This window comes from Lolium rigidum, chromosome 3, assembly GCF_022539505.1.
Source record: "Lolium rigidum isolate FL_2022 chromosome 3, APGP_CSIRO_Lrig_0.1, whole genome shotgun sequence".
In the NCBI taxonomy this organism is placed as follows: Eukaryota; Viridiplantae; Streptophyta; class Magnoliopsida; order Poales; family Poaceae; genus Lolium; species Lolium rigidum.
The window spans coordinates 331,863,661-331,879,201 of NC_061510.1; positions in this window are offsets into that span (position 1 = coordinate 331,863,661).

Consider the following 15,541-nt stretch of genomic DNA (forward strand, 5'->3'; position numbering starts at 1 on the left):
ACCAAATAAACAACATGGTTCACATGAAAACAAAAAAAATGAGATGACTACTGGTTTCTGCTAATGCCCATTGATGCTTAATAAAATCCGTTGAATTCGATTGTAAGTGTGGAGATCACATATTTCATGATGCACATGGAGAAACTCCTCAAAAGTTGATGCCCTAGGCTGTGGCGCAACCAATTCACCCTGAAATTGGCACCCTTGGCCATGGAGGCCTTCAACACGCTCATTCTCAACAATCATGGTGTGCACCATCACACAAAAGGTCATAACCTCCCACATGGTCTCAACGCTCCATGTTCTACATTGTGTCGAACAATAGCCCACCGAGATTGGAGCGCATCATAGGCCCGCTCCACATCCTTCATACAAGCCTCCTTCCTACAAGCCTCTTACTGATTGGTCATGGAGGCCTTCCTACTGTTCTTGTCATGCAAAATGCCAGTTCTTGCACTCCCAATGCATAAAATATATTCTTCCAATCATTCAAGAAATCCCCTTGCCTCGTGGATCGACAACAGTCCGGTACTTTCATCAACATATGGCTCTCTCACATGTAAATAGCGCCGAACACCGCAATCACGACTTTATAAAAAATTGTACATCAAATCATGACATTTAGTCTTGGTCATTTCCAAGTACTCATAAATAAGATCACCGGCAACTCCATATGCAAGACTGCAAATAGCTGCGGAACATTTCTGGTAAGAAGTGAAGCCAAGCGTACCGGCAACATCAGGCTTGCATATGAATTACGAGAAATAGTCCCTCACATCTTCCATAGTAATCAAGAACAACTCTCTTGAAATCGATAACCGCGCCGGAATACATGTTCTATATATATTGGATTGGTAGAGTGGAAATAATCTCCGTAGAATCTGTAGTGCCTGCCTTCTTGATTGGATATTTCCGATGAGTGACCTTGCCGACCCCCCTGTGCACATGCCTCTACCTATTAGTGTGCTCATTGATGAGGGTGGCTATGACCATCATGAATTCAGAACCAGCGTCCGACTCATCGTCCGATGATGTGTCGACGACGTTCTTGTAGAAAGCTCGTCGACTTGTTGAGCTCCATCTACATACAACACACCACAATGATCATATATGTGTCACTAGCCAATATCTATTCCAATTCAAAAGGCCAGACATGTCTAGGTTTGTACCTCAAACTCGACCGCACAAATGACTGAACAGGTCTTGGACATCACTGATGGTGCTCGGTTTCGAGGCAACAAGCGGGGGACCTGTAAATGTGTGCAAGGACGTCGGGAGCAGGCCAGGCCTCCAACTAGGAGCAGCCCAGACTCACGTGTCCGCCAGTGGCGAGGGGCGGGACAAATGACAACCTCATAGTAGGGTTGTGTCGCGAAGGGAGAGATGCGATTTTGGTAGCGAGTGACTTGTATGCCACTGACGGTTGGGTCCTGGGACGAGAAGAGGGGACTCGTGGTGGCGTGGTTGCTCTCGTCTGTTTGGCTATACGTGCGGACCAAAACGGAGTGTCTCGGTCTATTTGCATCGGACCACTCTCGAGATACCACGAAGGATGATGGCATGGCTAGCTAGTAGGAAAGGATGACCGGTCTCTGATTGCTTCGGCGTGGATTTTTTTTTCCTTCTTCTTCTTTAGTTTTTTCGGCTGTGTGTATCTTTAATGTCTAGACTTGCTTCAGACATTGTGTTGTTTCAGAGATTAGGAGTAATTGGTATCATCTTGGTATTAATACATTCCCTTTATGGAGAAAAAATAGAAAAGGATAGAAAGATGCTACACCTACTAGCTAGTAGTATATTATACGGTGGAAATTTTCAGTGCAAATCCAGGAGCCATGCATGCGCACGACAGAGCCAAACTAGGCACTATATACCCCGTAGGTAGAAGCACAGACATGCAGCAAGGGACAGAACCAGCCCAAGCCGCAGCTGACAGCAGGACCCACGCAACATGTCAGCGCCATCGTCCTACACATCTTACCTGTGTGAGAGAGCACACAGCGTGGTGCCACTGCCTGCAGCAACCAAAGGCAGGCAGGCAAATCTCCGAGCATGTACAGATAGCGTGTCCGTGTATGCGTACACCATGTAGGACAGATGTATGGCGGTATGGGTGACCCATGCCACTGCGGCTGTCCGTATTTCTACGTCTCGTCCGGCATAACCAGCTCATCCGTGTTCCTGCCTGTTTTTCCAGCTTTTTTCTGATAAGGAGGTTGAAATCCGGCCTCTCGTTAAAATGATGCACACAATTTTATTAAATTATTAAAAAATTGTTTACAAGATAATACATCGATCAACCGAAATGCCCATCATCACGCATCCAACGGCGAGACACGCCACGCTGCAGAGATCCACCACCCTCGATGATGTAGCTGCCATGCCATTGAGATTCACCGGCGTCGATTTCGTAGTTGCCACGCACGACCTCCTCATCTCTCCAACCAACATCTGCTTCAAAATGATGCCTTCAAGAGGAGGAACAACACCAAAAGCGCTAGCATCATTCGATCCGAAAGTCTCGGATATGAGGCTACGAAGATGCAACGTTGATGCCTTCGACAAGACAACTACGTTAGAGATGGCGCCATGGCCGAGCCGACTCGATTTTCACTGGAATCGTCGCCTTCCCGAATCCACCGCTAGCTGGTGCTAGCTCGCTCACCGCCCTACAGGGCTACGCCGCCTATATCCTCCGCCGAGCCATGTAGAGAAAAAATCATGTCGTATGCCACATCCATGATGACTCGCAGCTCACCGCCCGAGGATCCCCGTAGCGGGCTCTCCTGAGACCAGCCACCACAGCCTCACCAACGTGGCTCGATATGCGTGCCGCCCACACCCGCCATCATCAGCCTCCAATGTACTCCGTACAAATAGATACATCTAAATCTAAATTTTAATAAAATTAAGACAGTTTTAGTGGAATGGAGGGAGTACGCCCGATCCAAAACCCATGACCTGCCAGAGGGATTTCGCCTCCGGGCTTAGCCCGTTTCCCAAACTTTCTTCCTCGCGATCTTGATCCATATTTTCGATTGCTTAGCTTACGTTGACAGTGAGTCCTCTTATCCTAGTAGCTGTTGCACAACATCTGTTAACCTGGCCGATCACATAATTAAACACGTCCCAAGTCACGATGATAACCAGCGTTCACAAGAAAGTCGTGATGATAATTGGCGGAAACTTTTGTTAGACGGTCCATTAAACGCCTTTTCTTCAAGGGTACAAATGGCTGCACGCTCACCACTCCTGTAGGTTGTAGCCCCCATTATTTGGTGCTACATAACATCGACAGGAAATCTCGACAGAAGCCTTGCGTCCCCATCGTGTTTGCACGAGTGGAGTACCATGGGTCGCATTAAGAGCACACGGTTTTGCGTCGATATCGAACGCTGATGGATCGTTCTTGTAATAACTTGGCGCGCGCCATATATTCGTAGGACATTATTAGTGTACGCTCTGTCACGCGTTCGTTCGTGGTCATCAACAACGACGTCAGAATCCCTGTCTCAATATCCGGCCGTGCCAACTCAAAAACAATCAGCCCTGGACTCGTAACATGGACATCTTTAGTTCTCTCTGCGCTCTCTAAATTGCATCCCTCTGTTCCGTAATATAAACTGTTTTGGAAAACTAAACTAGGAGTGTGACGTTTTGGAGGCCGAGCTAAATGTAGCTCTATGTTTTCAAACATTCACAATTTGTATTTTATAGTTTCAAAAAAAATATGATATAAAATTCTAGAGGTGGTTAATGATGTATGCTATAAAGGTGTAAAATCTCAATGCAAACTAATTTGTATTCTAGGCTACACGAAATTAACAAAATCTGACACATTTTAGAGTCTTGAAATGTTCACTATTCACTATAAAATTTGTCAGAATTTGTTATTTTTGCGTAGGCTAGAATATAAAATAGTTTGTATGGAGATATTTCACAATTGTAAATACATCTTAAGCTATCCGTAGAATTTTGATTTGGATTTTTTGATTCTTTGAAACATGAATTCTGAGTGTTTGAAAATAAAGGCCTACATGTAGTATACTAAAACGGCTTATATTAATACCTCATCTGTTTTAAAATAAGTATCACATAGGACAAAACCCGTGCGTTGCTACGGCATCACATTAAATAAACAAATATCATGAAGTCCTTAATTGGCCTGTTTTTTTTACTTTTTACCAAAGAAACTGATATGTTAACATATCACATTAATATAACATTAAGAGAAGGGAGTCTGCATCCAAAACCAATATCATATCAGGCCTTTGGCCATATGAGAAACATCAACTACATCAATAATTCAAGTTCTAAATTGTAGAAAAAAATATAAATATATAGTCCAAATACTTCGGTAATACCATGTAGTTACTGCATCGGCACTCTTCTTATACGAAAAAAGGGTATGATGGCTCTAGTTAGGCAAAAACAAAAAAGGTGCTCAAAAAACGTAGACAGGCAAAAAAAAGATCATCAGGTCATTAGCTTCTACAGCACAAACATCTCAAATTTGGCCTCGGTTTTTTTTGCCTCAAATTTACTCGTATGGTCATAATAAAATTCTAAAGCCGAGCTACTCCATGATTATCAAATCTACAACACACACTTAGGAAGGTGAATCAAAAAATCAGAAGTGAACCAGATTGATTTATCTCATAGTCTAATCAAATATACCGTACGATCGTACATGTGCACCCAACAGCGTTGGCCTGTGCATTTGGCTACCCGATGCTTCCAAGGAGCCGTCCTTTTTCCTTTGTCTTTGGTGCATCTAGCAACCCGCCGTTGGCGAGGAAGCACCTTTCGTTCGGTCGACTTTCCTCCCAGCGCTGCCACTCGCGACGAGCCCATCGTGCGTCTCTTCCTGATTCCTGGTTTTCGTTCCGGCAGGCACACCTCATGCTTCCCGATTCCCGATTTCCGTTCAGCGCGGCCTTTCTTCCATAGTTCCATCTGAGCATCTTTGATCTCTTTTGCCGTCCTTCATTGGCTTGCTCATATCCACAAACTTATCGTTTATAAACCGGTGGAAGTCCCTGTAACATAGCGAGGTGGGACTAACCTAAGCATCTTTTTACGTAGCACAACGGACCCAATTGGTTGACATCGGTACCAGGCCCACCAAAATAGCAACGTGCCCAGTGGCCCATGCGGGATTAGAGACAGAAGCAGCGCTCGGTTAGACACGAGCAATTAGCTCCATCATTTGATACAACAACTTGGCTTACTTGCACTCCAGGGCAGCTACTCGTGGCAGGTAACTCGCATCTCTCCCAATATTCAGCAGGCAATTCAGGAGAAGATTCAGGATATGCACATTTACCTGTAGCTTAGAAACTCAATCATTTTTTTACGCTGGTACTTTAGCCAAGACACGACAAGTTCAGCATGCCCATAATATAATACAGTGTAAGTTCACGAGAAGATTTAGATTCGCTCCCGCTGTCCCGCCTCTCGTTGAGAAGAAAGACCGCCCGGTCGATCCGCTCGCATCGGCTAGACTGCCAGCATGTCGTTCCAAATCTCGTCGAACTATTGTGTGATGTGGAAGTAGGCAGATGAGGCGCGTTGTTCGGTGTCGAGCAAAATGGGGGATTGGACCTAGCCGGCAACTGGCAGGATCAGCCGATGTCGCCCTCGATCTGCTCATGGAGGCTCAGCCCGCCTACTTTCACAATAACCCTCTCGCACGCAGGACGAGCATACGCCGTCACGAGCAGGCCCGGCTGCAGCTGTTGTTATGCTATTGAGCCATTTAATCGAGCATCCTGCGCGCGGCGTTGACCCTATCGTTCTCAAACAACAACCTTCATGAGCAGGTTGTACGTTCGGCTCCACACTGCCCTTCCTCCGCCTGATCTCCCGGAGCAGCACGTCCGAGCACATGGTTGTACACCCACACGGCGGGCCCGTCCGGCGGCGGGAGGTGCGCAAGAGGGGGCCGGGGGCTAGGGTCCGGCCGGAGGAGCGCCGGCGGTCGTCGGGCCCGGCCGGCGACGGGAGGCGCGCGGAGAGGGCGCCGGGGGCGAGGGTCCGGTCGGAGGAGCGCCGGAGGTCGGTGAGGGCCTAGCCGGTGGAGGGAGACGCGCAGAACGACGCCGGTGTTCGGCAAGGGCCTAGCCGGCGTCGGAACGGACGCAGGAGGAGCGCCGAAGTCGGTCGGCGGGATGCGCGCGACTTGTGTTGGGGCAGAGCAGTTCTATGCTCGGCTAGACGAGCCGAAAAGAAGAAAACGAACCGGTACGAGGGCATTTTGCTGTATTATGCGATTTGGTGGGAGGGCAAAACGGTCCAAAAAAAAGCGTTGACGAAACTTTTTGGCAGAAACCTTAGCTCCTTTATTATTAGGTATAGATATAGATATTATTTAGATTTTACATGTATCTAGAGTCTAGACAAATGATGTAGCTTCAAAATAATTGTTGGGTGGGCCAGCATACAGTGATGCGCAGTTATTTTTCAGAAATAGAACATTTCCAATTTCAAGCGCTCAACAAGAAAAACGAATGATGGGACGAATCCTAGGCGGGCCACGGCCTAGGTTAGCCCCAAGGAAGCTTCACCAGTGATCTGGACGTGTTTTTAGTGTGTATCTAGTTTGCCAAAACAGTTTAGTATTATGGAGCGGAGGTAGTAGTACTCCCTCAAGTTTGAAAATAAGTATCGCATATTTGTTTAGATTTGTATGTATATAGACACGTTTTAATGTATACGTATATACAAATAAATAAATCTAGACGTATCCATAACATTTATTTTGAAACATATGTGTATACACAAAATAGTGTCACATATTTCTCAAGATTTGTATGTATTTGTAAGTGTTTTAGTGTGTACATACATAAGAATGAATCTAATTCCTGCATTCCGGTTTATAGGACCTACATGCATCCCTATATCCTCAATTCGCTCAACATAATGTAAATTATACAACACAAAACTATATCGTTACAAGTAGAACATATAGACTTTATAATAATATATTATTTTAATATATATCTTGTATTATGTTGGTCAAATTTACAATCTAGAGATAGACGCATAACCTATAAACCGGAACGGAGATAGTACATAAATCTATGACGTTTATTTTGAAATAGAGATACATACGAATGAATCTAGATAAATCGGCTGCACTTATTTTGGAACGGAATGTACTACTTCTATTCTACTAAAATAAATGTCACAATTTTATCTCGATATATCCAATCTAGACACACACTACTTGTAGATATATCTATATTTAAATAAAAGCCGTGGCTCTTATTTTGAAACGGACGGAGTAGTAGGTAGCATATCCGCTTTTTATTCTCTATTGGGCTCTGATTTATGAAGTACTCCCTCCGTTCTGATTTAGTCTACATTCTAGAAAAAATGAGACAAAATAGTATTGCATTTATTAGTACTACTTGGATATGTGAGCAACCAATCAAATCTACATTGAAAATAACAATAACCAATAAAGAGAGCAAAACCACTCCGTTTTCAGTGTTATTGTTGACTAAAAGCTAGAATGTAGAGTATTTCAGAACAAATTTTGGAGGTAGAATGTAGATTATTTCAGAACGGAGGGAGTAAGTGCTTAGCCTTGGCGGGGATCCTCTTTCTCGATCGTGCTGATCGTTTTTTTGTTGCTAAATCAGTCAAGCTAACGATTTTTTTACGTTGGCGCACAAGTACCACCGCGCCACTTCCGGTTGCTGCTCTCGTTGTCACAGGCCTCTCTCTCAGACTCTCACTACATGGAGTAGGATATATCTAGCGAAATTTGGTGAAAAGAATCGAAAGATCCTCCTTTCTTTCTTCTCCCCGCTTTACTTTCCTGATCCGCCAAATACCCTCCTACCCATCAAAGTTTGACGAACGTAAATGGATCTCGATCTGCCTATAGCTTAGCTGTTGTGGATAGAGATAGACACACCCTAGCTAGCAGCATTCCGCGATCTCCGAATCTTCTTTCCCTTTTCTTGAGATTCGAGCGAGTGGTACTTGGGATGGCCACGAACCAATGTCAAGTGAACATTCTCCTACATAGCCCAACCTACGTCAAGAGGCTAAGGAATATGCAAGGGCTAGTGGTGCTGCTTCTATATGTGCATATTCATGCAGCAGGCCATACCTGGTTACCTGCGCGAGCAGCATCTGCCGGCCAAGGGTTCCGGGAAAGATAGTGACAAAGCTGTAAGAGCATCTCTAATATATATTTGCGGTTAGATAAAAAACAAATCTGTCCTAGATAGATCCGCAAAACGGTTCGACCTGCAATTTTTTTTGCAACAAACTTTTAAAGAATCCTCTCGTACTTTATACATACGGGATTTTGGCCAGTATGTAAGGTAAATGTAAAGATTTGGCGTACCAAAACATTGGTCAGCACTCGCTGAAGCGGTACTACTTAGACAAAATTGAGGTGTACTCCGACGGAACCGACCTATTCTAGCCGATTCCGGCGACGAACATGGCTGATCCCGACCTATTCTGACCAATTCCGGTGATGTCCATGTTCCTTTTTTACAGTTCGAGGATGCGGGGTCTGTTCCACCGCGACACTTTTCGCATAGAAAAAACTCGACGCAGTTAACCGCAAAACCCGTTTGTAGTATCTTCTAGAGATAATCTAAGGACATCGCCTATGGTCGTCCGCAAACCGACATTATCTATCTGAAGCTGTCTGTGGGGATGAGAAGTGAGGCCCAATGGTGACTCGCAAATGGACAGCGCCCTACAGGGAGGTTTGTTTCGGCACATTCCCATCTTAAACTTGGGATGGATTCGCGCTCCGGTGGAAACGACGCAGATGGGTCGCGTGTCCCTCCATGACCCGCAAGTCAATGGTGCTAGGAAATTGCATTCGTTTTATTGATAGGCATTACATGCTAAGAACAATTCACCTAAAATTAAATTACATCAGGCTATTGTCGCCAACACCTATGTAGCTAGTTCGGTAGTTGCTACATTGATGATCGCTACCCGACAAGCCACCGTTGTTGCCTTGTCCTCGACGACAGATGAGGCCCATTGGAGCTTCCTTGGCCTTGGTCAACAGTGCCCCTTGTGGTGCCCCTTGCATGCCACAACGCAATGGCTTTGTTAGCCCAATGCGTCTTGTCGGCGGCGATCAGCTTCCGCCTCCTGATGAGGGCGACGGTCATGGCCTCCTGTTCGACCACCTTCATGAAGGCCGCCGATTCCACTTCGTCAGATGCTTCGACTTATGCGGCCCTAGCCGCCTTTGGCGACACGTACAAATGCCGTTGTGTCCTCCCGCAGTAGCTCGGCAGCCCTAGATGCCTGGACCACAACAAAGGCAACACGCTAGCTAGCGGGAAGCCGCGGTCTCTTCTCATTCCAGCTCGGAATCCAGGATAGTATGCAGACCTGCCCATGCGTTTTACTCTTCCGCCATGAACAAGTGGTCACGTTCCTCCATGGCTACAGTTGGCTAGACAGGTGGAGGATGCTCTTATCGAAGGCCGCCTTGGTTGCCTCCAAAGCGCTCTGGCGCGCGTTCTAGAAGGACTCGAGTAGGACGGCCTGCTCCGCGCTCGTCGACACCCAAATTTCGTCATTTTCTTCTCTATTGTCGTCCGAGTCCTTTGTGCCCTCTCGTCGTTGGCCACCATTGATCCACGGTTTATAGCAGTATGACGTATCGTTGGTCTTAGAAACAAAACAGCATGTTGGGTATGCTGTTACCCGTAAATGGACATACATCTCCAGACGGTTCGCGAGCCAACGCAAATTGAAGCAAGACGAACTGTTTGGTGTAAAAAAATACGAGTCATTCGGAGATGGCCTAAGGATAGTCATAGTGGAGAGTATAATAGAGTAGTAACAAACACATATTACTAATCTATGTTACTACCTTTCATAGTGGGGAGTAACAAATGTGTGGCATCATGTAAATTTATATTTACTATATTATAGACTCATCTTGTCTTGGAGTGTGTGATATTAAGATAACATAGTTAGTTACCACATCAATCTTTTTTTCATTTATTATCATGTTATGTCACAAAAATATGTTGGATTGTGCGATGTTACGAGTAGTCTAACATAATTTCTCACTCTTTCGCTGGGCAGGCTCCGTGACCTGGCGGGTCGCAGGTTGTAGTGTACCTACGGAACCGGGCCCGTGGCTACACGCGTTTCACACAAGCCTAGTGGCCGATCAGCCAGTCTGTTGTATGGGTCAGCGTATCTTTTGCTTGGCAGAGAGGCTCAACACGTCGGGCATTCGTATATGTACTGTACGCGCGACCTCATCGCAAGAGATGGCGCAGACATGCCGGGCATCCATGTCCCTGCATGCCGTGCTGGATGTGCCACTTACAACTGTACGTCGTTGCTATCCGTTACCAGATCACATTGTACAAGATGGAACCAACGACGAAGCTAAGAGCATCTCCAGTCGCGTCCTCCAAACCGTCCCCCAAAGCGATTTGGGGCGCGCCGGACAAAAAAAGCGTTCCAGCCGCGTCCCCCAAAGCCCTTTTTTGTCCGGCGCGGCCCGATACGGTGTCCGGCGTCCCGAGCCCGTCCCCGTCCCACAGGGGACGCTCGGGGACGCCGGACACAACGAAGCGAGGCGGGAGTGGCGGGGCCGACGCGTCGGCGGCACGGAAGGCTAAAACCCCGTCGCCTACCTTTGGTCAAGCGACGTTAATGGCGTCCCTGTTTTCCCAGGCGACGCAGGGACGCGTCTCGTCGTGCATGGCCGCGTGGCCGTCCGCGCCGGAGTTATTGCGTGCAACCACCCGCTGCCGCCGCTGTTTTAAGACGCCCTCCAGTTATCGCCGCTCATCATAATCCTTCTCGTCGTCGCCGCCTCCCCCTTCCCAGATCCTCTCCTCGCCGCTCAAAAAATGTCGTCCTCCCGCAAGATCGCCGCGGCGAACGGCTTCGGCCGCGGCAGCCTCACCGTGGCGGAGGCGTGGGCGCCGCTACCACGCCGGTATCCGGTCCCGCCGGACGTGCGGCTGCCAGCGGCGGCGGGCTGGAAGATGGTCGTGAACGGCATTGGCATCCCGCCGCCGCCGAAGCCAGACACGCAGCAATGGCGGGACGCCATCAAGGCCCGTCGGGCTCAACTCACCGCCGAGGAGCGGGCGGATCCGACATGGGCGGCCAAGGACAACGACGACTGGTGGACGACGTACTTCAAGGCCAAGTACGACGTCGAGGCTGCACAGCACCGACGGGCTCATCGGCGGGCCCAACAGCTGGAACAGGGAAGGCCGCGCCTGTTGCAGGGCGTTCGGGCGCACCCTCGAGAACGTCATCCGCGGCCTCCGCAACGGCGCTCCGCGGCTGGAGATGCCGTCGTCGCCGCCGCCTTCTCCTCAATGGCAGCCGAGGAGGACGACGTACTCGTCCTCCTTGCACTCTTCTTCCTCGGGGCCGGCGCGATCGACGCCGTCGTCGTCGTACCGGTCGGCGCCGTATACCGTTCCCAAACGGGAGGTCAAGGAGGAGCCGGCGACGCCCGTCAACACGAGGCGTGGCGGTAGCGGCGGCGGGCGGCGGCAAGGGAGGCGCGGCGGCGCCCTCCTCATCCCGAAGCCGGAGGTGAAGGAGGAGCCGGAGGAAGCGTCGCAGGCGGCGGCTGCCGGCGGAGTACGAGCGGCGGCAGCGGCTCATCGCCGGCAGCGACGACCCCGAGGACTGCCCAGGGCTGCGGGCGGCGTTCTTGGCGTCCATGGACGACAAGGACGCCTGGAGGGCGACCTGGACGCGGCGATCGCCATGTCCATCCGCGACTCCGGCAAGCCGCTGGTGGACCTCACCGACGACGGCGAGCGAGGACCAAGCGGCTTGGTGAAGGACGAGCCCGTGGACGAGCGCGTCAAGCGAGGAGGTCGTCACCGACGAGATGTACAACTTCCGGCGGTACTACGACGCCTCCGGCCGCCGCAAGTGGTTCTAGATTAGGTTTAGTTTTAAAGTTAGTCAAATTTCGTTCGAATCTATGTAAGTTTGGACGAATCTAATCGAATCTAGTCAAGTTTAAAATTTGCGAAATTTTGTTTGGGGGACGCGACTGGGGAGCAACGTCCCCCAAACGCGGCACGAACGAAACACGTCCCCCAAACGCTCAATCCGGCGCGGTTTGGGGGACGGTTTGGGGGACGCGACTGGAGATGCTCTAAGTACGTACAGGTAGCAGTACCTATATACGGACGCATCGCCGCTCATTTAGCAGGCGGAAACGGTCGACCACCCACGCCAAATCATTGCCGCGCGTCTCCGCCAAGCGACCGAGTTAGACGCCCTCCCTGGCCGGTCAAATTAAGACGCACGGAACGCCGCCAACGCCGTGCGCCGCCCTCCTCGCGCACCGCGCCCGCCCGTCCGACCGCGTCGCCGTTCCTCGCCGCACGATAGAGGATAGTAGACTATACACACACCACCACCACTTCGGTGCACGTACGTCGGCCACCCGAAAATGATCGCCTCTTTCTCGAGGGCCGCGCTCGCGCCTACGGGTGGCCAACGCATGATCACGGTGAGCTAGCGAGCTAAAGGAGCCGCTCGAACCCAGAACCAGGGACCAAGCACACACGCGAATACTATATTTATCTGCATATATATAAATATCGCCACGCCGTTATACAAATCGAGCTGGTGGTACTGGTAGTGGTACAACAACATTTGCAACAGCACCGGCATATCAGGATGTACACCTGTCTATGTGTGTTCTAGTGAAGCTTCCACTCGCTCCGGGACTAGGAAAAACCCCACGCGGTGTACCTAGATAGGGGGTGGACATCTTGGACCATGCTAGACACCACATATTATTCCAGATGCATTCTGCCTCCAACTCCCACGGTGGTTAACTTGGATCGGTTGCACCAAAAATGGACCGTTATGATCTTTCACTTACTTCCTATTTCTGCTGCTGAGTATAAGCTTCATCATTGCTCCTTCCTTTTCTTAATATCTCTTCTTTCTTTCACTTGCTTCATATTATTTCTTCTTTATTATCCGGGTGTGCCTAGTTCTCGGTCAACAAATATTGTCAGAAGCACACACATATCGAATACGGTGAGGACATGGGACGAAAAGTGGATAGCTTTGTCGGAACCAAGAGACCGCTTGAGTCATGAAGAAAAAATATCAAACAACACAATACAACAACAAACCTGATTCCTTACTAATCCTAACGCGACCGCTCAATATACAGGGGAATAGGGAAATGGTCGAACCGTGAAAACTTCCTCAAACTAACGAAGGGATAACGTGGCCGCCTGTTTCGGGATGGGCCCCTTGGACGGATTTGTTTGACAAGGTCGCATATTAGGATTGCTGGACTAGGTCATGCACGCACTTCAAACCCTAAAATGAAAATTATGTATTAGGTGGAAACATAATTTCTATTTCCACGCATGTTCCACTGGAAAAAACATGTCCCGTTTCGTTTTCGCCAAAAGATTTCGGTTCCGCAAAAGTCCTTTTCCATTTTCATATTCTCGTTCTGTTTCATGTTTCCGTGGAAAAGCCGGAACTTTCCACTTACATACATGTACATGTATGAATATTTTCCCGATAAAACTTACAAGTATGATTTTTTTTGCTCCCTCCATAATGGGCTAATATTGGATTCAGATGTGTCCCTGTTCCGAAAATTCCCCCTGGGTTAGTCCTTATGTCTTCAGTTGCCATTTGCCGACCTCACATAAGCAATAATAATGTTTACACAAAGATAATCTTGTAGAACAGAAGGATGAAAACGAGGGTGACATTGCAAGTATGGGCAACTTGTTTGTGGCATACTGCAAACGAGATTGATAGGCGTAGGCCCAACAAATAAACAAAAGCTATGTTGCGCCACAGACCACAGTGCATATATGTACACACTAAGCAGAGGGAAGCTGGGGGCAGAGCGGCGCAAATAGGTCCATGCTTTATATTAACTTCACCTAATCTAATGATTAAAAGTGCAAAACGTATAAGATCGATACCCTATTAGCCTTAGCCGCCCAACTATTTCTGGTTGCTTTCGTAGACTTCCACTTAATACAAACACTGCTAGATAACAATACTCACGTCACCGATGTACTTGCCAAAATGAAATCTTTGTTAAGAATTCAGAACTGATGTGTCGTACGTGTTTCCCATATTGATGATTTGGTAAGTATTACGGCAGTGGTCACGACCAAATTGCTTAATAGGAGGTCCCCGTCTCATCAATAGTAACTTCCTTAAAAAACATAATAAATTGTAAAGCAGGCGTGATGTAATAATCCACTTCTAGTAATCTGACATTATCTTAGCTAAATAGCTAATGCGAGCTTAGGTTCTATCGTGTGCACTACATTTAAACACAAGAATATCCAAAGTGACCTATTCGACCATGCATACACTCAACAATGTCCCTAAGCAGGAGAACCAACTTGAGGTTGGGTGGTTAGGAGGGTGGTTGTACCCCCAGCTCACCAGAGTTCAAACCCCAGGTTTGACATATGTGTGTCTCATAAAGGCGGAATATTCATTCAGTGGGAGGTGACGTTTCCGTCGATAGCGAGGCGCCTGTGGTGACTTCGTCAATTTCAAGATCCAATCCGCTGGTTCAGTCTTTCGGAGGTGCTCATAGGGGTAGGGTGTGTGCGTGTGTGCGTTCATAGGGGTGAGTGTATGCGCGTATATGTGAGCGTCTGCGTTTGTACTGTGTTTCTCAAAAAAAAAAAACAATGTCCCTAAGCTTGGAAAATATTCCCTTTGGGAGCCTCAGCTATAATACGAGTTTAATTTTGGTTGACTTTTCTCAATGCTGGGCAGATTTGATATTTGAACCTACTCAAAGGGGCATGATCAATGACGAGGTCATGTCTTCTCATACATAGCAGTCTAATCATTTTTTTTTCAAAAGTGGACAAAAACTAAAAAGACGATCACAAATTAAAAGTTAAAAAAATCATTAGAAGACAAGAACTCCTAGAAAAAATAACACAAACTTAGACTTATTAAAAAAATGAGAGTGTTGTTTAAAATCGTGAATGTTCATAAAATGCTTGTGGTTTTTTACATTCAAAAATTCTTCCAAAGTATTATTTGTCTGAACTTTAAACTGTAGTTAAGAAATTGAAAATAAGATTTAATCACCAATTTCTGCATCCATGGATGCACATAACCATAACAATATTATTAAAGTCGATGGAAAACAACAAGAAAAAATCATCAATAAATAGAGTACTTGAATAGAAAACACTAGAAGAACCCTGGCAAGGTATGAAATAAACCATACGACTAAGTCACATTCACCTGCGTCTAGTTTATATGGGTTAATACATCAAGTTAATGGAAAAAAAAACAGAAATGTCTAAAACTTTAATCATCTGTGCAAGCTGGCTGATTAAGTTTGAAAAACCATGGTATGCTACGAGCAATCTCAACCAGGGAACTACCTCAGGAGACAACACTTCGATCTGAAATGAACAAATACACGTGGGTGACACTCCATCGCTCGATTGAAATGACCGAAGAACATGAGCACTGTTAATTACGCCGACTCCTCGCATGAGGTCCAGCGCGCACGTCA